Source organism: Anabrus simplex, chromosome 9 (assembly GCF_040414725.1).
Source record: "Anabrus simplex isolate iqAnaSimp1 chromosome 9, ASM4041472v1, whole genome shotgun sequence".
In the NCBI taxonomy this organism is placed as follows: domain Eukaryota; kingdom Metazoa; phylum Arthropoda; class Insecta; order Orthoptera; family Tettigoniidae; genus Anabrus; species Anabrus simplex.
In genome coordinates, this window is record NC_090273.1 from 155269195 (window position 1) to 155291175 (window position 21981).

General features: G+C 41.5%; 1 protein-coding gene across 2 annotated transcripts in view; it reads left to right on the forward strand.

The window, feature by feature from the left end:
- The window catches only part of LOC136881004 (uncharacterized), a 1030421-nt gene that overhangs the window by 367087 nt on the left and 641353 nt on the right, over positions 1 to 21981 (forward strand). The gene's annotated exons all lie outside the window — the stretch shown is intronic.

A 21981-nucleotide genomic window follows, 5' to 3' on the forward strand; every position in this document is an offset into this window, starting at 1 on the left:
CATGTAACACGGAAATAACTTCTAAACCATTAAAGATATCGGCATTCTGTTTTCATATTCGAAAATGGCACCCAGGGTCTTATAAAACAACGTGCTACTTAGTCTCATGGGGTGATTAATAACCGAGATATTGATACTAACTCCATATTTTTAAATAGAACGGCACAAAATCATACAGCTGGCCTAAAAGTTCAACTGCGTACAAGTTTAAATATGCAAGTATTTTTAAAATCGGACAATTACTTTTTGAGATATAAATAAGAACAGCATGCGCGGTTTTGCATGCCGCATCTGACGGCGTGAAGTCGGGCAAGGACATATTGTTGCGCAAGCAGTTTCCTAGGAGTGAGTTCAGCCTCAGAATGGATACCAGGCATGTAAGCACCTCGTATACATGTGATGGGTTTGCAAAGTGTGTATGACAGGCGAAATCATGGCAGGACAGGTAGGGTTGATGTGTTTAAAATGAATAAAGTAAATACTTTGCCTTGAAAGGAACATAACGAAAGCTATCCCAATGTCGGCAGCCCTGAAGATGGTTTTTCGTGGTTTCCCATTTTCACACCAGGAAAATGCTGGGGCTGTACCTTAATTAAGGTCACGGCCGCTTCCTTCCCACTCCTAGCCCTTTCCTTGCCATCGTCGCCATAAGACCTATCTGTGTCGGTGCGACGTAAAGCAACTAGCAAAAAAAAAAAAAAAACAGAAAAAATAAGCACGCACATGTGGGCAAAGGGAGCAGTGTGTCAGTCGTGTCGTGCCGAGGTGAATGAGTTAAATTCGGGCACGTGACCTATGGCGACGTTATTACCAAATGCGTCCAAACAGGACCATCGGGATGTTATTATGTAGACATCCCTCGTAGAATGAAGACTGTATGGTGCAGTATGTCTGTCGAAAAATCACCGTTGTGGAATGGTGCACCAAGTTACGTGCGGGTCGCGTTTCCACACAAGACGCCAGCAAAAGGTACGTCAACACAAGTAGGAGAAACTCGAGCACACGCCCTATAGTTCTGAACTCTCCTCATGTGCTTAACACGGCTTCGGTCTCCTCGAAAAGGCTTCCTGATGGACGAGAATATGGAACAAGTAGTTCTAGACTTCTTCACGCAGCAGGACATGGTGTTTTACCACACCAGGATCTTCAACCTGGATAAGGGTCTCAATGTTCACGGCGATTTTGCCTGACTGGAATCCCTATTTAGGACTGCACGGCCGTCGAATGGAAACTTTTTGATCCCCCTATATTTAAAAAATAAAGACACTGAATTATTATTGCTTGAAAATGGCCAGCGAGTGGGGAAAGTAAATGTGTCTTATTTTTTCAAAATACCGTTTCTAGAAACGTTTTCCACAATGTTCGATTTAAAACTTTTGGTCAGCTTAAAGAAGGAAAACAAAGAAGATAAGAGGAATGTGTGTTGTGTGTGTATGTTGGGTATTCAGCCTGAAGGCTGGTTTGATCCTCTGCAGCTCCGCCAACAGCTGTCATAAATAGCCTAGGCATCACTGAAGTGGCGTACTAGGGAAATGAGGAGTGAGGTAGTTTTCCGTAGCTTTCCTGACCGAGCCAGCCATTGCTATTACATGTCAGTCTGCCAAGCCCACTGAAATGCATGCACCAACCGACCCTATGAGCAATATTCTCACACCATTCATAACAGGGACTGGCTGCATAAAGAATGGTATTACTAGCATCACTCATACCTCAGTCACTTTCATATTGTCAAAGCCAAGGATGAGACTGAGACAGATCAATGAAAGTAATAAATTTGATATAGCCCGTACCAGAAGACGTAGTGCACTGTAAACACTACATCTCGCCAGCATACATTCACGGAAATATTTCTTTCTTTCTCACTGAAAAGTGAGAGGGAGAGGCGTACTTCCTTTCTCCCCCAACGGAAACAATTATCTTCACAATATATGAGAAGAAAATAGAAGCCATGGTGCAGTAAACTTTTATGTTTGCAGCAGTGGTGAGTCCTGTTTATTTTAGATAAGGGTGAAGGTGTGGAGAGAAGGAAATAGTCTAAAATACATAACCGATAAATAAATAAATAAATAAATAAATAAATAAATAAATAAATAAATAAATAAATAAATAAATAAATAAATAAATAAATTCTGAATCGGTTTACAGTCCGCCTCCGTAGCGTAACGGTTAGTGTTATTAACTTCCGTCCTAGGGGCCTGGGTTCGATTCCCAGTACTGCCACAAATTTAAGAATGGCAGGAGGACTTGTATGTGGTTCAAAGGTTCATGAAGCTCACCTCGTGTTTGGGGTGTGTCTGATAAGAGCTGCACCACCTGGGGATGAGGACACGAGTTTAGTTTATCTGTTTACCCTCCAGGGTCGGTTTTTCTCTCGAACTCAACGAGGGATCCCACCTCTACCACCTCGAGTGCAGTGTCCTGGAGCGTGAAACTTTGCCTCGGAAATACAACTGGGGAGGAGTACCACTACGTCGCCCAGTCAGCCTCACCTGCTATGCTGAACAGGGGCCTTGTGGAGGGATGGGAAGATCGGATGGGCAAGGAAGAGCGAAAGAAGCGGCAGTGGCCTTAAGTTAGGTACCATCCCGGCATTTGCCTGGAGAAGAAGTGGGAAACCACGGAAAACCACTTCTAGGATGGCTGAGGTGGGAATCGAACACCTCTCTACTCAGTTGACCTCCAGAGGCTGACTAGATCCCTTTCCAGCTTTCGTAACGCTTTTCAAATTTCGTGGCAGACCGAGAATCGAACCCGGCCTCTTCGTTGTGGCAGCTAATCATGCTAACCACTACACTCTAGTGGCAGAATTTGATGTAATCTGAAAAATCAAATATTGTTCCAAAATATTAAATTAAAAGAAAAAATGAAAAATAAGAAAAATAAATGTAAGATATCAAGATCGGATTTGAACTCGGAAACTTCAATTCCCAACGCCAATGCGCTAGCGCCTACGCCACGGAGACAAATAGGAGTAAGACCACACAATTTTGAGGACAGGTTTTAAACGCTAATTTTTAAAATTCTATTTTTTTACAGTTTCCTTTAAGTCTCACCGACGTCTTATGGCAACAATGGGGTAGGAAAGGCCCAGAAGTGGGAAGGAAGCGGCTGTGGCAATAATTAAGGTACAGACTTAGAATTTGCCTGGTTTGAAAATGGGAAACCACGGAAAATCATCTTCAGGGCTGCCGACATTGGGGCTCGAATCCACTATATCCCGGATACAAGCTCACAGATGTGCGGTCCTAGCCGCACGCCCAACTCACACGCTAAATTTTGAACAAAATAAGGCCCATTGGCAAAAACGCTCCAACAGGGCTAAACCATTTTTTTAATGAATGGCAAATTCTCAAAATGTGAACACTCTTCTAGAAAACCACATGGCGACCTCCCCTTGTTAGTGGGCCCGGAATGTGTTTCTTTATTTGCATTTGTCGCTTACGAAGAACTTATCTTAAATTATTTCAGTTAAGTGCGGCCAGTATCCAGTATTCGGGACATAGTAGGTTCGAACCCCACTGTCGGCAGCCCTGAAAATGGTTTTCCGTGGTTTCCCATTTTCACACCAGGCAAATGCTGGGGCTGTACCTTAATTAAGGCCACGGCCACTTCCTTCCCACTCCTAACCCTTCCCTGTCCTATCGTCGCCATAAGACCTATATGTGTTAGTGCGACGTAAAGCAACTAGCAAAAAACAAAAAACAAAATATTTCAGTTCACCACACCTTTATTGTTCCGAATATATTTCTGGTCAAGAAACAAAAACCATGGCGAACACAGGAGTTTAATGTTGATTTCTACAGCCACATAACTACGTTATTTCTTACACTTTGAAACATGCCGACGTTTTACTGTTTGTCCGCCTGAATGAGATCGGGCGACGACTGCGAAGATCGCCTTTTATGAATTAGTTTCTTTTATGTCGGTGGCTTAACGAACTAAACTCTGTTTTAACTAATTCTTCAATTGTAGTGCTGATTATGCTTGTTAAGGCGTCAGGTCTACTTGGTCTGACAGTGTGGTTAGCCGATTCGAATCCCGTTGCTGGGAACAGTTGTCAACATCAGAATGCTGATCGGCAGGGCAGGAGGGGTAGCGATCACTAGATTGCGCGTCAAAAACCTGGATTCAGTTCCCACTAAGGCAATGAATTGATTCATCCGATGCGATCATTGTAGTGTACACATTGTCTTAACAGAGACTCGTAAACATGAACTTCTGTCAAGAAACTTCGTGAACGTTCCTTGTTAGTAAGAGAAGCAGTGGTTGAATTCCTTGTAATCGAAGTAAATTACTTCAGTGTTCGTGTAAATCCAGATCATGAACAAAGTGAAGAAAATATGTTAGAGAAGTTGCAGCTCTGCTTCAACAATATGATGGCGGCTTTGGAGAAGTTTAAAGCGGCTTCAACTGGTCGGTAAGCCACACGATCTGTAGCGCGGCGCCAATCCGGTTAGCGATGAACGGCAGTTGGTGAAGGGATCGCACTCTCTAGGCTCCTTGGAGCGGAGAAATTCGAAACAGAAGGAGATTTAAAGATGTTTCCGCTCTCTTCAGCCATAGCTGTGCTGTGTAAAGTTAGTAAAGACGTTAAGAACAAATTAATCACTGGCTCGTGAAGAGTTTCTTTCCTCTTGTGGACTTGGGGCGGAAGAATACATCCACGGTATCTCCTGCCTAAGGTAAGAGGCAACTTAAAGGGGAACCAGAGTGCGACCACTTTTCCCCTAGCTGAAGCTGCAGTTGCGTCCTCTTGCTTGTGTCACACTCCTCTTATATCTGACCTCCCTTGGACAACTCTTGTTGTTTTCCGACCCCCGAGGTATTAGGTTTTCGAGAACTAGGGAGCCTTTTATTTTCACCCCCTTTGTAGTCCTTACGTCTCTCATTTGCCGAGATCTCACTTTTTGATAGTGTAGGACCTCTTCCTGATTAAAGTGTTAGGAATGAAACCATACTTTAGTGTCGACTTGGACAGCGTTTAGGTTGAGTAAACGTGTCAATGATAGAGAGTTTAGTGATAAAATGAACCAGTAATGAAAAACATGACTAGTAATTAATATAATGGGAAACGTCTGTACTTATCCAGACTGCCGATGCTAAGTCCGTTGTCATCTGGTTTGGTGTTACTTGTGGCTTCCGGAGAGGCCTGGCGCAGGTAGGCATCCTGAACGTCGTGATGAGGATGAAGACGGTACACACACCCAATCCCCGTGCGAGGGGATTTAACCAGTTATGATGTCCGGCTCAATGACTATATGGTTAGCTTGCTGGCCTTTGGGTCCCGGGTTTCATTCCCGTGGAGCACGTGGAATTTTTCGAATTGCCCTCCACTGTATACATAAGGAGCTTCATATCAGCAGCCGCGATCTTGTGCAGTACCCTCTAAGCTAGCTTTCTTCATAAGAGCCTGTCTATAGCCACCATCTTGCGCAAGCACCCTTACGTTGTCTCATAAGGAGCTGTGTATAGCCGCCATCTTGTAGAATTAGATAGCCACCATCTTGTGCAAGCACCCCTAGGCCGTCTCATAAGGAAGTGTGTATAGCTGCCATCATATGCAATTGACGTTGGGAAGGGAATCTTGCCGTAAAACTAAGGACAGATGCCTTCAAGATGGCGGATATGAAGTTAGGCTTGCTCTCTTAGGCGTCGGGAAGGGCAAAGAAAGGTTACACCCCTCAAGATGCTGACTGTAAGGTTAGGTTCGCACTCTTACGCAAAATCCGCAGATCGACATTGCGCACCTACTATACTAGGGTTCAATGATCCTAGACCTCGGACCCTGCAAAAATGGTGTTGACTCATTTTCTACTGCTTGCCTCAGTAGATTGCAGGAGGTGCGCACGCACATGTTGATCTAAGCATTCTCTAGGTATAAATGCGAGTGTAAGACAATGGATCCTTGCTTACCTCGTAAGAGGCGGCCGTGCCCTGGCCCCCAGGGCAATCTTTTTTGTAGAGGAGACATCGCTACGGCCTCTAGGGAGAGAGTACTCCCCCGAAGTCAATAAAGCATAACCATTTACTTAGGTTAGCCTAAGGTAAGAGCCGTGGAATTTCAAATTTCGCGCGCCCACGTGCCTAAGGTGGCCTCCATGAGGATTTTGCCTCGTCAAGATGGCAACACTGAGGTTAGCGATGCTAGATGACAGCTGTCAAAAGCACGTGGCTTTGTTTACAAACAAGAGCACGTGGAATTTTTCAAATTGCCCACCACCACGTTCCTAAGGATGAGGTTTAGCTCCGTCAAGAGAGCAGCACTGAGGTTAACGATGAGTTGTTGTAGTTGAGGTTTAGTGCCATTAAGATGGCAGCACTGAGGTTAGCGATGCAAGATGGCGGATGGCAGCTGTCAAAAAGCACGTGGCTTTGTTTACAACAAGAGCACGTGGTGATGACGTCACGGAGACAATGACATTGGCCGGGGTCAATAACCTTGCTGACGTCAGCGGATGACGTCACGGTCACGTGACCGGGGTCAATGACCACGGAGGACAGAACCTCCGTGGCCGTAGGACGCACCTAGCTCCTCTACTGACCTGTACCTGGGGAGCCGAACATGTCCTTAGACACTCCCGGCACTAAAAGTCATACGCCTTTTCATTTCATTACCAATTATACTTAAATTTCCTGACCCTGCCGGAAATCCAACCCGGGACCCCTGTGACCAAAGGTCAGCACGCTAACCATTTAGCCATGCAGCCGGTCTGATATCCCGATTGTATTGCTATCTCGCTACGGAAACGGGAATCTTCTGGATTGTTGCTCTGTTCAGACGAGGACACTTAGTGGCGCTGCTGTTGGAGATGACGTGAGTGGCACACTGCAGCCACTCCGGCGCCACTATTTTAGTAGTGGTAGCGCTGCTGCGAAGACCAATACCGCTATATCTCTTTATTCTCTTCTTGTGGATATGGACTGTCTGATGAGGATGGCTGTTAGCATTGCTGATTACAGCTAGAAGGTCATCCTGTTGTAAGTCTAAATATTCTTTCTTCCTTTCTTAATCCATTTGCTGTCCACGTTTGGATTCAGCGAGGGATCCCACCTCCACCACCTCAACGGCAGTGTCCTGGGACGTGAACTTTGGGTCGGGGATATACAACTAGGGAGGAGGACCATTGCCTTGCCCAGCTAGCCTCACCTGCTATGGTGAACAGGGGCCTTGTGGGGGATGGGAAGATAGGAATGGATGGACAAGGAAGAGGGAAGGAAGAGGCCGTGGCGTTAAGTTAGGTACCATCCCAGCATTTGCCTGGAGGAGAACTGGGAAACCACTGAAAACCATTTCGAGGATGGTGGGGTGGGAATCGAACCCCCCTTTACTCAGTTGACTTCAGGAGGCTGAGTGGCCAAGTTTCAAATTTCGTGTCACAGTCTTGAACCGAACCTGGTGTTCCGAGGGTGGAAGCTAATCACAATAACCACTACACCACAGAGGCGGACGTAAATCCATGTACACCGTATAAAATAAGTGTTTTGTCTGTACATTGCTCAGAATTAAGGAGGAAGGGTGTTTCTGTTGCGGTCGTGTCCACAGAAAATGATCTTTTTAATTTTTCCTTATCTCTGTCTGTCTGAATGTACGCGCATTATGAAAAAATGGCTGAAGAGAATTGAATGAAAGTCGGTGTGTAAAATCAGGGAATAAGGTACTACAGTTAGCCTATAGCTAACTCTATTCACACTGTAAGAAATTGTGGTTTAGGGGTAGCCGAATAAAATTTAATTTTGAAATACCAATGTTATTGTGCGATTTAACAAAATCTTATTCTCAACGTGTATGCGACTTCATATAGAATTCTGTATACAGTGTAGAATTCCGTAGCGAAGCACGGGCATATCAGCTAGTCATCAAGTAAAGTGTGGAACAGTTCCCGACTAGGTCTTTCCACAACCAGTGAAAAGATCGAGAATCATCTTCTAATTCGATGTCAGTTCTTCCTTCTCATCAAGAGCCTCGCTAAAATCACCTTATCTCCTTCTACGTCCAGAAGACCGACAAATGATCTACAGAAATCGAGTGTGTAATCGGGGCTTCAGACGCGCGTTGAAGTGCGAATTCTGTGGAAGTGCTACGGAGAAGCTGCAGGGCAGCGCTGCTAAATGGCTTCGCCTGAATGGAGACCTTACTTTTTCAGATGACTCTGATTGTTCTTTAACTTACCAGCAAGAGTGTCATGGAGTGGGAAGGTTTCTGACCACCCTTCAAGTATCCACTTCCTCGGCCTATAATCACTGATTCACCCAGGGAGCGAGATATGAAGTGAACGGAGTAAAGCAGTATTAATGGAGTCTGTCACGGAAGTTGAAGAAACAGCGGCATTCCCATGAGACAAGGATTAGGCTGTCTTTGATGACTTCACTATAAATTGCTTGAAAGCAGGTGTCTCAGTGCTTCTTCTTGTTCTTTTTTGTGGTTAACACTAATGTAGAAAATTCGAGTTTTGCGGCCGGATGCCATTCCTGACGACAACTGTATATGGAGGACAAATGAGTGTTTCTATAATGTTTAGAGCCAGCGGTGCTAGCCGTATTGAAACACCGGATCCCGTGAGATCTCCGAAGTTAAGCAACATTGGGCGTGCTCAAGGTATGGATAGGTTGCCGCCCGCTGTTTGTGGGGGGTAAAGGAATGGAGGAGCGCAAAGGAACTGGCCATCCTGCCGTACCTAAACTCCGACTGAAGGACACCTCTGCGGAGGTTCGGACCTGCCTTCGGGCAGACTACACCCTTACCTTATAGTGTTCATAAGCATTATAAAATATTGTGTGTATAGAAGACTATGACTAAAACTCGGCCCCCATCCAAGAGGAATTAACAATTGCGGCTCGATTTCCCGACCTGACCGGGAATCGAACCTGGGGGCCACACGCTGACCATTCGGCCGAGAATCCCTGTAGAATAAGTCACAGTGACTCTACAGACTGCATTTTTCAGGCTGAAGCAGACAGCTTAATTTTAGAATTCGAACCAGACGCTGGCTACTTATTTATTTATGAAGCAGTAATTTTTATTTTAGTCACGTCAAGTGGAATGGATTCAGAAAGGAAATTTATTTAGTTTCCTTTGAACAGCCACCTCTATCTATTTTGAGACGGACAAATATGGTAGTCGTCATAAACTGGCCAGAATTTACACAATAAAAACATAAGCCACGAGACACGATGCTAATGACAGATGCGGTAGAGACAGATGTTTATAATACATAACACGGCATGTTGACTGCATGTTCCCAGAGAAATATACGGGAGACAGCGACATCTACTGGATGAGTCCTTACCTACAGTTGTATTTCTTAAGGCGATCACCGCTTGCCAGTTCGTTAATTTCAGGCATGTTCAGTCTGAAGTTAGTCCGGTGCTATTTGGAAGTGCTCAAACTCACGACAGCCTCCTGTCACGCAAAAGAACTCCTGCGGGACACAATTCAGTTAGTGGAATGAAAAAACCAATAACAACATTATATCATAGTTTGAACACATTCAACTATGTGTACAAGTATTTTGATTTAGCGCCATTTGGACTGCATTGTGCTTTACTCTTTCCAAACCATAAACTTCATGGTGGTTCCGAATTGACTTACAAACTCTTGGTTTCAGTTTTTAAGGATTTTATTTTCGGGTCCACCTTTCAATACTTGATAAGATATAATATTGGTCATATTTTCGTTACATGTTTCGATCTATTGTGGTCATCATCGACCAAATACAATTAACAAAATCTTTGGAATAACATCTTAAAATCTATGAATTAATTAATAAAATGATGAGTATCATGAGAGGGTAAAAACAACACTCAGTAAACAGTCTGTCGTGAAAATATTATTGCTCTGTCCTTGTTGAAATTCACAATTTTGTATATTTGGAAAAATTCTCATATTCGTTAAATTAGACTTTGAAATTGTACAGACAGCGTCTGATAAATGAACGTCAATGTAGAAACGCTGCTGTGTTGTTTAAAATGGTGTTCAAAAGTTCATTCCGTGTTGAATGGAGAAGTCAAGAAGAAAAATAGAAAAAAACTTTTCCCTTTGCGAAAAGCTAATAACCATGAATATGTCTTTCAAGAAATAATACTCAGGTATTGATAACGAACTACTTACAGTATTTGCATCATTACACAGAGCATCTTTAGAGACCAAGGCCCACGGTAACAACTAATGTGACGTCACTGGCGGTAACGTTCTATCTCAACACACTGTATTTATACAAATCCACAGCCGCAGCATCTTGGGTGACCAAGGCCTACGGTAACGACTGATGTGACGTCACTGACGGTAACGTTCTATCTCAACACACTGTATTTATACAAATCCACAGCCGCAGCATCTTGGGTGACCAAGGCCTACGGTAACAACTAATGTGACGTCACTGGCGGTAACGTTCTATCTCAACACACTGTATTTATACAAATCCACAGCCGCAGCATCTTTAGAGACCAAGGCCCACGGTAACGACTGATGTGACGTCATTGGCGGTAACGTTCTATCTCAACATACTGTATTTATACAAATCCACAGCCGCAGCATCTTTAGAGACCAAGGCCCACGGTAACGACTGATGTGACGTCATTGGCGGTAACGTTCTATCTCAACATACTGTATTTATACAAATCCACAGCCGCAGCATCTTTAGAGACCAAGGCCCACGGTAACGACTGATGTGACGTCATTGGCGGTAACGTTCTATCTCAACACACTGTATTTATACAAATCCACAGCCGCAGCATCTTTAGAGACCAAGGCCCACGGTAACGACTGATGTGACGTCATTGGCGGTAACGTTCTATCTCAACACACTGTATTTATACAAATCCACAGCCGCAGTATCTTGGGTGACCAAGGCCCACGGTAACGACTGATGTGACGTCACTGGCGGTAACGTTCTATCTCAACACACTGTATTTATACAAATCCACAGACGCAGCATCTTGGGTGACCAAGGCCCACGGTAACGACTAATGTGACGTCACTTCCGTCACACATTTTGTCTCATTACACAATTTTTCGGATGACCCCCGCCATAAAATATATTTATGCCAATATGAATAGTTATGCGAGTAGAAAAGAATAAATAAAGACGAAAGACTAACATATTGGGAAAAGGTAAATATACAGTAAAAGTTCCTTACTCCCCTTTCTCTCGGTCCCACACTATGTGCTCTTTCTAATCACGTTCCGTGTTAGTCTATCAAGTAGTAAAAGGTGAACCCCAAAATTAAAGTTCTGCAGAATTGAAACCAAGAGTTGTTCTTTACTCTTCCAGACGACACTACTACTGCTGCTAAAATGTTTTCATTCCTCCCCTGAAGGGGGAGGCGGGCCTCTTAGACGGTGACGCCGACTCTCAGGCCGGGAAATTTGTGCCGGTGAAGGGGATGCTCAGAGGAGGTGAGGGGGCTGGCGGCCGCGGCCTATACTAGGAACTGTCCCGGCATTCACCTCAGTGCAGGAGAATGGAACACCACGTAAAATCATTGTCAGGACAGCCGACGGTCGGGGCTAGCTGTGAGGTCTAGCCCTGTCCCGTCTCCCGAATACAGAGGCGTATAGCTATGGTAGAGCCGTGGCCACCCCTCCTCTGCTCGGTCAGCCGGTCAGAGTGCAGAGCTGCTGGTCACTTATGGGCCGAGATCCACTCTGCATCTATCGACGCTAGAGGACAGAGCAAGGAAACCTCTCAAGGGCGACTTATTGCTAAATGTTTAATAGTCTTGTCGCGTATAAACTATAATGTTCCACCAGAGATGTTTTACATGTCGACATTGTTCGACATAGAATGCTGAATGGAACTGTTTATCTCGCCCCTCAGAAATCCGATCTGGAGGCTGATCCACACAGGATGCACTGAGCGTGAATGTGGTAGAATTATAAAGTAGAACCTTTCCTCATAGAGCCTCCGTGGCTCAGACCGTAGTGCGCCGACCTCTCAGCGCTGGATACCGTGGTTCAAATCCCGGTCACTCCACGTGAGATTTGTGATGGACAAAGCGGAGGCAGGACAGGTTTTTCTCCGGGTACTCCGGTTTTCCCTGTTCCACCAGCAATCTCTATTAACATTTCATCTGTCAGTCACTTATCATTGCCCCAGAGGAGTGCGACGGGCTTCACCAGCCAGCACAATTCCTAGACTCGACGCTAGCTGGGGGCTTCATTCATTCCTTTCCTGGCCCGGTCGAATGACTGGAAACAGGCTGTGGATTTTCATTTTTCAACGTTTCCTTATAAATTACCTTCCTGGCTTAATCAGATTTATTGCCATCTTCATCTTGCTGCCGTTGGTATCTATGTGGCCGTGATAATAAGCAGTTGAGTTTTATAGCGCTCCAAGCAGTCTTGTCTAGTCGGCGGTTATCAGAACTATGATAGGTACAAGATTTTACCGTCAGCGGCTTCCTATTCCTTTGCCGTTGTTTAAAAATAATTGTAGCAGAGACGACTTCAATACATGACATTTTAAAGTTTATTTATGGTTTCAGTACAGATAGTATTCATAAACATTGGTGTAAATATAATTACTTCCTCTTTAGGTGAAATGGCTGCTGATGTCAGGAGTATCGTGCCATAAATTACAGATATACAGTATATGTTGTAGGAGGCTGAAGAAACCGATTTTGTTGCGTGAACAGTGATACGCTTGCTGTCCATTATATTATATGTAGGTTTCTTAGCAGAACTTAAAATTATTTTTATAGAAGGGCGTGTACCAAAATTTACAAGTGAAAAAAAAAAATTTTTTTTTTTCGTTTGCACAATAGCAAATGTAATTTTGAGGTGGCGACACTTGGTCGGAGTGTGCGCTCCTTCATCGTTTGTACTGTAAATGTTTCCTAAGTCGCTGACTGACTTTACAAACATATAAAACTGCATTTAACTTGAAAAATCTGAATATCTTCATTTAAAATGGAAATTAAAAAATTAACATTCATTAAATAAAATACACACCCGTCGAACCTTGTACTCACACTTACTTGTTACCTGCTTACTTACACATACGTTATTTGAAGGGCGCCAGCTGTCACTCAGTACAGCAATAATAGAATGAGACTCTTGACTATCTCTAGGGTGTGGGGTAATAAGCTTACTTTTGACAACATACCATATAAGTTCTGGGAAAAGGAGATTGGCGTTCGGTTTCCCCATTAATTTTGAGGTTAAGATATTTTACTTTCAATGAAATGAAACTATGAATTCGTTTGATAGAACAATATATATTCTTTAAATAATATATCAAAAAATAGTGAGTCTTGTTGCGATAAAACAGATGAGAATATGAAATTATGACATTGCAATTGAAAGAAACTAGGCATGAATTTGAATTCTTCTTGACCGGACATTTAACAATTTATACGAAATATTTCCCTCACTGATTCACTTGACTGTACCTTCAACACTTTTAGTGTAATTACGACGTATTCCTTTGCTCTGGTGTTTACTGTAGATGTGTCACGCCTAACGTGGTGATACATCCTTGCGACTGCTTCTTCTCCATATCATCTGACTTCTTTGTAAGTCACTATGGTATGACCTCTTGGCAGGTCCAGGGTTGCCCTCTCTGACTCCTTGGTAAGCCTTGCGTCCCCGTCTTCCACTAAGTGACGGACCAACCATTTGGTCTCACTCTCTCAATGACCAATAATGGCTCACTGAGTCTTCACCATCTCTCGTTCACTGGCCAACTAAGGCCTCTTGATCTAGTAGACTACTTCACTGTACTGCATCCGTATAAGTAATGACTGACGCTACAATATGGAGCTATCTTATATAGACGTTGGTTGACACAACTACGTAATCTCCAGAAATAACAATGACATACTCCCACCTACGCGACAGATATTACGCACAGTGGTGAAATAGCCCCGCGGCGATCGACTCCGTGCGCGCATATCTAAATAAATACAATGACATAGCCATGGAGTGGCGATGACTTGGCAGAATCTCCACTGGTATAGCAATATAACAACGTCACTTCCAATCTCTGATATATACAACAATTCTCACTGTACAGGTATTGAGTGTGATTCTACACATACGTATATATGTATACATCAAAGTGCAATCTTGCAAGCAACAGGCAATTGCAAAATTGAATAAAACGGATAATTACAATAATAGTACAATATCACAGATAACATAATAATAATAATAATGACGTAATAATAATAATAATAATAATAATAATAATAAAATACAGATAAAATCATATAATAATAAAAATACAGGTATCATCTTGTAACGGGATTTGAACCGTTACAATTCGCCTCCCTCATAAATAAATCGAAGAACAAAGAATCGATTGATTTATGAACAAAATTATATATATAACACTGACACATATAAACACTTTAAATGAGTATACAACAATAATTTTCTTTTTCAGCATCCATACATTTTATAATACATCACATATGAGAATTCTTCTCGCACATTGTCATCGCAGATAACTGTCCAGTGTCCCATTCTCATACAATTCACAAGAGCATAGCCCTTAATTTAACACATACAAATAATTTTAAATGATTACACTACATTCTTCTTTTTTTTTACATATCAAAACTTTTTGTGAAATCTCACTTATATGAGAACTGTTCTCGCATATTGTTATCGCAGATAACTGTCCAATGTCCTGTTCTCCGTTTTTTTTGTCACACAGTACATGACAATGTAGCACTTATTCTTCCAATACACCAATACGACACTTGGTTCACACGCATATCGCAGATGTTAGTTTTATTTTGCCAGTTTCTCACAAAATTTAATCATCTTATTCTTATTTCAACAAATCTCACGTGAAATACTCCTTTACATATATAATACTACAAATACCGACAATATCCCCTTCCTGATCTTTTAAGGAATGTGCACACTTCCCGATACGGTTCACAATAGTGAAATACCCCTGATACAAAATAATAACTTCAACATATTTCCCGCCTCTGCAGATGATGAAATGGAACTCTGAGTAGCACTCTGTCACTCAAACTGAATCAATTTTGCCCTTGTAAACTTACATATCTTAAAAAGATCACCTCCTCCTTGGCAACAACAATTAAAGAATCAATACCATGGCTACAAGATGGTTCAATTATTCCGTAATCCAGCATAATGTTTATTTGTTCTAAGACTTCACTACCATTTTTAAGTTGAATGGGGTACTTACCTCCCACAAACGATCAATGGTCATTTACTACAAATTTATGTTCATATACGTGTTCTTCCTCACTTACCACTAAATACCTCTCGATGCTTACCTAACATCGAACAAAATTACTCCTCCTGTAATTCACTCAAATTACCTCACGTCACTGCCTCATACCGACGATCCCTCGGATACTGGTCGTATAGACACGTAACACACCCAACAAAACATTTCCTCTCACTAGGAACAACTTCACTTACCTCTCATATATTTCAAAGAACACACGTCACCAACACACTTACCTCAGACCATCATAATTAACACGTACTTCTTTGCTAGATTACTCCCAGAACAAACACACACTACCTAAATTAAAGTCTATTCTACTTCCATGATTTGCAACCAAGTCAGCTCCTAAAACAACTGAATACACAAGTTTGGGTACAACAAGGCATGTCTGAAACTCACAATTATCTTCAATTGACTGGTACCACTATCATCTTCTTTACTCACTTTGACTCACCCAACGGCTGTTATAAGATCTGATAGTACCTTCACTTACCTTCTTCATATCACAATTTCCATCATCGGAGTTATTCCCTCACTACTTACATCACATTCTCAGCATTACAAGTACTTACATCACTTTAACAGATCACGTCTTACGTCTAACTTACTGCTACTATTAATTACTTCATTATCTACGACTACGGCACTACTTAAATATCTCACTTAACATTACTTAGGTCACAATCACACTGTACTCTTAAATCTACTTTCACTAGACAACTACTTATACTACATCCCTGTTCAACTTCTACCTTCAGCCTGTCTACTTAACTTACCCGATTCCCTGTGAATCTGAAATACTCTGACTCGATAACGACACCTGGATAACATTCATATTAAGACTATCATAGTCTCTCTGATAACTCAAATCCGTACGCCTCCCATCTCCCGATTCTCTCTGATTACTCCTCTGATACTCTCTCTCACAACTCAAATTCATACGCCTCCCATCTTCCAATTCTCTCTGATTACTCTTCCGACCACTATCACCATCAACACAACTATTAATTCTCTGCGGATCATGATCACCCCCTCTCCTCTGATACACGGCTAACATGTTTCCCCTTCTCTCTACAATATTACTTTCCTTAGACATCATGCGCTCTCTCTCTCTCTCGCGCCCCTGTAAACATTCTTCCCAAAGCCTGTCAATGAACACTTTAAACTCTCCTAAATTAGACATATTATTCAAGTATACTCGAAACCATATTCTACTTTCACCGATAAAAACATTCGACAAGATTTCCAGTACGTATTCCCATTCAATAACATTATTCCTCAACTTACTTGCAAATATTTTCTCAACTACTTTTACAAATTCTATAGAATTAAACTGTTTTCCAGAAAACCTGGTTAAATCACGATCCCTACTGAACAAACCACTCACCACTATCATTTCTCCCGTCATCTCACCTGCAAATTCAAATTCCTGCCGAATCAATCCCTGGCAGTTCACAACTTCTTCTTCTTCTTCTTCTTCTTCTTCTTCTTCTTCTTCTTCTTCTTCCGCTGCTTTCTCGGAATTCTCTTCCACTATTCTCACGTCTTCCTGCAATTCTTCCTCTCTCTCTCTCACCTGCTCTGATAGCATTTCCTGTCCGTTCCGTAGTTCACTGACTTCCACAAGTTTGCTTTCAATTTGTTCAATTCTACTAATCTGTTCCCTCGTATCTTCCCCAACTGCATTGCAAATCCTGTCCAATCTCTTCTCGACTACCTCATGAATTTCTTCCCGATTACTAGAACTTTTATCACTTAATTCTACGATATTCTCTGTAAATGCTCCTTTGACATGCTCAATCTGAATATGAATATTGCTCCGATTCAACATCATTTTATCTCCCATTTCAACGCACTCTTTATTTGACTTACTTTCTAACTTACATGTTGACTTAGATGTTTGATTATTTATCTCTAATATCTTAGAATCTATTTTACTAATGATCGCATTACAATGTTCGTTATTACTGCTAATAAACTGATCCATTTTGCTACATAGAGAGTTACACAGTTTATTAAAATTTTCGTTACTACTATCAATTAATTCTTTCATCTCTTTCTTATTATTTTCACTCATCTTTACCATTCGTTTATTACTGTTTTCACTACTACTACTACTAAATAATTCTTTCATCTCTATCATCTCTTTCTTATTAATTTCACTACTAGTATCAATCTTTTCCTCCTTCCGTTTATGACTGCTTTCAGTACTATTAATTATTTGTTCCATTTCTTTATTATTATTATTTTCACTACTAGTATCAATCTGTTCTTCCATTTTGCTACAGCTACCAATCACTTCTTCCATCTGTTTATTATAATTATTTTCATTACTAGTATCAATCTCTTTCTTCCACTTTTCGAAACTCCTATTCATCTCTTCCTCGAACTCGTCCATTTTGGCCATCAGCAAATTAAAAAGATCCTGGCTCATCCCCCCCGCGATTTCCTTTTGAGTTTCAGTGTGCTTCTCAATTTCTGCACTTTCCTGAATTATCTCAGACTCTTCCATCATATTCACCTGTTCCCTATTCTGAATTTCACCTTGGATGTCCGCAGAAGCAATGACCTCGTCGTCACATGACTTGTTATTGTCTTCCTTGTCCATCTTTGGTTCACTAGTGATAGTACGCGATCTCAAATTAATTTCCCTCTTCAAATCCCTTGACATATCCCCAAAATACAAATATATATCACAAAATTATAGTCCTGAAATTTACCGGTAATAATTCCGTTGGCTTAAATGCGCATGCTCCTCCCAAAATGAACCTATGATATGCTGTCATTCAGAAAAAATTCTGAATTTCTTCGTGCACCACGTTGTGGGGCCAAAATGAGATTTTTAATACTAAAACTAACAGGGTGTGGGGTAATAAGCTTACTTTTGACAACATACCATATAAGTTCTGGGAAAAGGAGATTGGCGTTCGGTTTCCCCATTAATTTTGAGGTTAAGATATTTTACTTTCAATGAAATGAAACTATGAATTCGTTTGATAGAACAATATATATTCTTTAAATAATATATCAAAAAATAGTGAGTCTTGTTGCGATAAAACAGATGAGAATATGAAATTATGACATTGCAATTGAAAGAAACTAGGCATGAATTTGAATTCTTCTTGACCGGACATTTAACAATTTATACGAAATATTTCCCTCACTGATTCACTTGACTGTACCTTCAACACTTTTAGTGTAATTACGACGTATTCCTTTGCTCTGGTGTTTACTGTAGATGTGTCACGCCTAACGTGGTGATACATCCTTGCGACTGCTTCTTCTCCATATCATCTGACTTCTTTGTAAGTCACTATGGTATGACCTCTTGGCAGGTCCAGGGTTGCCCTCTCTGACTCCTTGGTAAGCCTTGCGTCCCCGTCTTCCACTAAGTGACGGACCAACCATTTGGTCTCACTCTCTCAATGACCAATAATGGCTCACTGAGTCTTCACCATCTCTCGTTCACTGGCCAACTAAGGCCTCTTGATCTAATAGACTACTTCACTGTACTGCATCCGTATAAGTAATGACTGACGCTACAATATGGAGCTACCTTATATAGACGTTGGTTGACACAACTACGTAATCTCCAGAAATAACAATGACATACTCCCACCTACGCGACAGATATTACGCACAGTGGTGAAATAGCCCCGCGGCGATCGACTCCGTGCGCGCATATCTAAATAAATACAATGACATAGCCATGGAGTGGCGATGACTTGGCAGAATCTCCACTGGTATAGCAATATAACAACGTCACTTCCAATCTCTGATATATACAACAATTCTCACTGTACAGGTATTGAGTGTGATTATACACATACGTATATATGTATACATCAAAGTGCAATCTTGCAAGCAACAGGCAATTGCAAAATTGAATAAAACGGATAATTACAATAATAGTACAATATCACAGATAACATAATAATAATAATGACATAATAATAATAATAATAATAATAATAATAATAATAATAATAAAATACAGATAAAATCATATAATAATAAAAATACAGGTATCATCTTGTAACGGGATTTGAACCGTTACAGTACAGTGCACAGAGACGGATCCTATAGGTCAAGTCCCCACATAAGTCAATGTTGATATGTGCAATAATGTTAGTCTACAGACACAAATGCAAACACAGGCTCTGATAACTAAGTTAGAATGACAAAGGCTGCAATTTGGACACGTATGTTTGCAGTGATGATAACTTACTTCTTCTTTATTTGTTTACCTCCAAGGTCGGTTTTCCCTCGAACTCACAGACGGATCCCACCTCCATCGCCTCAAGGGCAGTGTCCTGGAGCTTCAGAGTCTGAGTCGGGGATACAACTGGGGAGGATGACCAGAACCTCGCCCAGGCGACCTCACCTGCTATACTGAACAGCGGTCATGCGGGGGGGGGGGGGGGGAAGATTGGAAGGGATAGACAAGGAAGACGGAAGGAAAAGGCCGTGGCCTTAAGTTAGGTACCATCCCGGCATTTGCCTGGAGAAATGGCAAATCACGGAAAACCACTTCCAGGATGGCCGAGGTGGGAATCGAACCCACCTCTACTCAGTTGACCTCACGAGGCTCAGTGGACCCCGTTCCAGCCCTCGTACCACTTTTCAAATTTCGTGGCAGAGGCGGGAATCGAACCCGGGCCTCCGGGGATGGGAGCTAATCACACTAACCACTACACCACAGAGGCGGACGATGATAAAATCTCAATTAACCGTCAAATGAAATATTATTATACAATTCTCAATAGTTTAAATTTCTTAAAATAAAAATTGTCATCGAATCCTTCTGTTAATATTTTATCCTCCAGACCAGCATTAACACCGAGATCTCGTGTCCATATTGGTGTTACTAATAATGTATGTCCATAAGTAAGTGCTATCTTATGTTAGCTAAAGGTAAAGCTGTTGGAATAGTATTGCCCAATTTTCAGATTTTGGCACGCTTTCCTGATATTTAAATAATGTATAGTACAGTTTCCCGTTTTCCGACTTAAGGCAAATATTAATCGAATTTTCCCCCTGTATGATAACTAAATTCATTAAAAAATTAACGCTCGAAAATTTTAATTTGTGACAACATAATTATGGAATAATCGATTTTACGCAATAGCTTCTTAGACTAGGTTCGATTAATCGACGCATGTTAATGTGTAGTTGAATATCGACTGGATGAGCATATGGAAATGCAAAAATTAATTTGTTGTAAATGTTCGTTGTGTTATATTTCGGATTTGTGCCAGTCTGTTGGTTTTCTTTCACCATGTTCATCTTCAAAATTTTAGATGTGATGTTGGTAATCCTTCACCGAAGCAAACTCAGCCACCTTTTTAGTTGTAAAACGTGTGAGGAATTTCAAATACTAAGAAGTGTCTGTTTCCCTAATTTTATCCCCCTATGTGAAGGAGTGACATCCACGGTATCCCTTGCCTGTCGTATGAGGTTATTGAAAGTCTTCTCAACTTGAGTTGGTGACCACGGGACCCCTAGCTGAGTATGGGATTGTTTCAGACTCTTGGCTCCTACCCGACCTTCTAAGGGAGAACTCTTGTTCTTACGGTGTAATGTTTGTGAAACCTAAGGAGTCTTTCATTTTCATTTTCATGCCGATACCTTCATTTATCCATTCTTCTATTTTCCTTATGATTAGTACAGGGTTGTCATACGTCCGCTTTTTCCCGGACACGTCTTCTTTATGAGGGAAAAAATATGTCCGGGCGGATTTCACAAAAATCTATGTCCTCGCTTTTGAGGCAACTCAATGTTGAGAAGATCCTAGGGATATGAGCTACGAAGTTTAGGTAAACAAAATATAATAAAGTATGGGGATATATTCTTTATTTATACCTGAAACTACAATCCTTTTCTTATCATTGTTATCCGCTTGATTTGATTAGAAGTGTGCCTTTTTCTACCACTACGAGCGCTTATGTGAGTCAATGCAGGGTTTCACTTATGCCCTTATAACTACATTTTGTGTCGACATTTTTCAAAAATGGAACACGAACCAAGGAATACACTAGAGGAAGAATAAGTTAGTTTGTGTAGGATTTGAGAAAACGAGTAAAGAAACGAGCGACTTTAGGCTGCTTTTCCAGAAGTGTGTGATTTTCGAAATTTTGTCTTTCGCTTGTTAGAGCAAACTTTTCCGGGCCCTTTAGCTCTTCGACTTTCGGTGCAATTACGGAATTTGCTTAATTTTACATTTCTCGTAGTATAGAGACCCCCAATTTGTCTGCTAATAGATGTCTTCAGCATTAAAAATGTGTGTTTTGAACAAAGGTAATCAGTCGTCGCTGTAATTAATAGCAACTGTAATACCTTTGACAAAAAATCGAGTTTTTTATTTGGTAAATTTATTTTTGTTTCGTTGGCGTCATAATTAGGAACGTGTCTGTCTCTTATTCAAGCGGTATGCTCTGTCCGCATTTGATGTTGCTTCTCTTGGCCTTGGAGCTCGAGGTTAAAGTTGCGTTGTTTGCAATATCATCTCCAATATTATCAAACCTTAACACAAAATGAACATGGCTGCTGCATCAGTAAACAAGTCTGTGATATACAAACACAAACTTCTGATTGTTGTTTGTCCAACCCTTGTCCCGTTTCCTTACGGGGTCGAGTATGAGATGAGATGAATGACGTGATATATGATAGTAGGGAGAGGGTGAAACCCGGTACCGGCACATAGCCTACTCCTGTCGAATAGCACCAAGGGGTCTGCTCAAGGCTTAACGTCCCCATCCGACGGACGAAT